At 46.1% G+C, this 2,878-nt stretch overlaps 1 protein-coding gene across 1 annotated transcript in view; it reads left to right on the top strand.

Annotated features, from left to right (window-relative positions):
• The first annotated feature begins 2,686 nt into the window (after positions 1-2,686).
• FAM181A (family with sequence similarity 181 member A) overlaps positions 2,687-2,878 on the top strand; it is a 2,486-nt gene continuing 2,294 nt past the window's right edge. Inside the window, exon 1 of the mRNA XM_069086059.1 lies at positions 2,687-2,786. The gene's annotated coding sequence lies outside the window, so the exon portion shown is untranslated. The remainder of the gene's footprint in view (positions 2,787-2,878) is intronic.

Raw genomic sequence — 2,878 nt, 5'->3', positions numbered from 1 at the left:
ACGTGACCTAATGCAACCCCTATAACGGTATAGATAAAGTAATTTAGATGATTTGATCAAGGTCACTTTTAGAAAGTTGCAAAGGCAGTATTTAAACACCTTTCCTCTTTCTCCAAATCCAGTAGACTTTCCATTTTACAGTACCACATTGCTACTTTAATCTCTCAAAAATATTACTACTTCTGCAATGATTAACAGTAAAGGTTCCCACCTGGAAAGACTCACACTTCAGAGGAGATTTCACTGACCTTTGTCTGAAGAGTCAACTTCATCTGTTTTCATTTTTTCCTTCTAAATTACTAGGTACTATTGACAGTCTTCCATCCTCATGTTCCCTTACTGAAGTGAAGGGGAAAGGGACCCCCAAGTCTCACTCCTATTGGCTATCAATAACTAATTGACCTAAAGATGTTTCCTTTTGAATTTAAAGGAACTGGAGGTTCATAGGATGCTGCAGGTGGAAAGCATTTGTTAGAACATAGAATGTGGAAGCAAGAAGAGACCATAGGGCATGAAATATTAGAACACAGAACAACATATTTTAGAACTGGAAGGAACCTTAGCAATCATGCAACCCATAACCCTACCCTCAAATTACTATTAGGAAATAAAATATGTTGAAATAGTTACACATTTTATTTTAAGTTCATGGACCCCAGATAGACCTCAGAGGTCTATCTAATCCAACTCTCTCATTTTTCAGATGGAGAAACTGAGTCTCAAAAAAGGAAGTGACTACCAAATTCACACAGCTCAGAGCAGAAGGGAATCCCTCTCTTTACTGAGATCAGTCATCATGACCTGAAAAGAGTATGCCTATAAGGTCAGAGAAAGGAGCCATGTGAAACCAGTTGGGAGTCCCCTGCCTCCATCATTTCCACCTGCCTCACTTGCGTGTGGGGATGAGCCACCTACTGGAATGGCCGGCATTTCTGAAATTTACCGGGTCAGGATCTCTCCCTTCCCAGAGGGCGGGCGCTTGGTGAGATGCCTGGGTTCCCGGGCTATTGAGTTATTGCCACCGGCTTCGGACAGCCGGGGAGAGGACCAGGAGGGGGACAAGGAGGAGGAGGCCACAGCCGCGGGGGAAGCCTCCCTCCCAGAGCTCCGGGTTAATAAAGGAAGCAGCTCAATTAGCATTTCACACGCTTTTCTTCGCCCTCACGGTCCAGGCCCCGCAGTGGGCATGCTCGCTCCCTCAAAGATCGCCCTGTTTTTGCTCCTCGCCAGCGTTGGCAGGGTGATAGTGACCAAGTGTGCAAACTTGTGCTATTGTCTGCGGGCCAGGGGGAGCCATGGCGACTCGCTAATATGACACAGGAAAATGTTTGCTGATGGTAATTCTATGGGCTTTGTCTAACTCTTTCTCCATCATGACGACTCGATTTAAGTCTCTAACTGTTTGACTACAAATGCAAGAGGGCTATCCAACTCCATCCCTTTGTCCGGCCAGTTTGAATGGGTAATTCAGCCTTTGTGCGCCTCAATTGAGGGGGCAAACATAAAAGACAAGATTCTTCAACGCTCAGGCCGGCTTTCCATGGATATCTATCCCCGCAACTCTTTAGAGCGTCGGGTCCTTCCTTACCTAACTCTTCTGACATCATTCCTCCTCTTCTTCCCTCCCCCACACATCATCTTTAAAAAAAAAAAAAAAAAGATGGAGGAGAGCTTTTAATAATAATAACGATAACATTTCTGGATTGCGTCGAGGTTTCCAAAGCACTTTCTTAACAATAACCAATATCCCCAAGATAAAGCACCCAAGGGGTCCTCGAAGTGACTTGCCCAGGTTCAACATCAAATTCAATTCAACAAATATTTATTAAATGTGTAGAGGCACTGAGAAAGATGAAAAAAAAAAAAACAGGCAAGACACACTCATTAACCCCATGTTACAGAAGAGGAAACTGAGGCACAAATAAGCGAAATTATTTGCCCAAGAGTTACCTAGCCTCAGTTTGGAGATAAAGAAGTTGGATAGCAGAAAGATGAGGTGACTGCCCAGGATCACTTATAAGAATTATAATAATAATAGCTAGCATTTGTGTAGCCTTCACTTTACCCATGTTATCTCACTTAACCATTGCAATAACCCAGTGAAGTATGTGTTATTATCCCCATATTATTACCCCTAGTTTACAAATGCGGAAACTGAAATACACAGCGAGATGTAGTGACTTGCCCAGGATCACACAACTACCAAGTGTCAGTGCCGAGGTTGGAGAGCATCGCCTCTGCCTCTCTTAAAAGTAGACAGCCTCATCAGCTTACCCCCTCCCTAACTTGTCCCGCGGCACTGGAGCATGGCCGCCCACGTCTCCAGGCCTCTCTGAGCTGTCTTCAATACAGAGTTTCAAGTTTCTCTTCTCCACTCACTCCCCATCAGCAGAGCCCGCGTCCAGGGCGCTTGATAACCGCCCTCCCCGCTCCCCGCCCTCAACCCTCCCTATGCCCCCCAACACAGAAAGGATGGAGGGAAGGAAAAGTGTGGGGGGGGGGGTAAAGGACGGGGAGGGGGAGAATGAGGGGGCAGAAATTTGCCGGGAAATGATGGTATTTTATTAGCTGTCTTTTTTGTGATGGTCCCCATAGCAACAATTTGTGATGGCAAAGAATGTGGGAACAGGGGGCCCGACGCCTGATTGGGAGTCTTTGTATTTGCAGAGTGGCTCCTGATTGGCCGGAGAAGTCCCCCAGCTCGAAGGAGTTGATATTCATTCAGACTACTCAAGTGCCGCTAAACTGCGCCTAAACACTCCTAGACGCTGGCTGCTTCTCCAAAGGTTGGTGGTGTATAACCTGCATAACAAGATTAGCCCGCCGCCGGGTCCCTCCTCAGCCGCATACAGTAACAGTCAGTATTTGGGAGGCAGCT

The sequence above is a fragment of the Petaurus breviceps genome, unplaced genomic scaffold (assembly GCF_028583685.1).
Source record: "Petaurus breviceps papuanus isolate PSGF00001 unplaced genomic scaffold, PetGlider_PUasm1.0 177, whole genome shotgun sequence".
Classification (NCBI taxonomy): Eukaryota; Metazoa; Chordata; class Mammalia; order Diprotodontia; family Petauridae; genus Petaurus; species Petaurus breviceps.
This window is presented reverse-complemented; position numbering and strand designations above follow the sequence as displayed.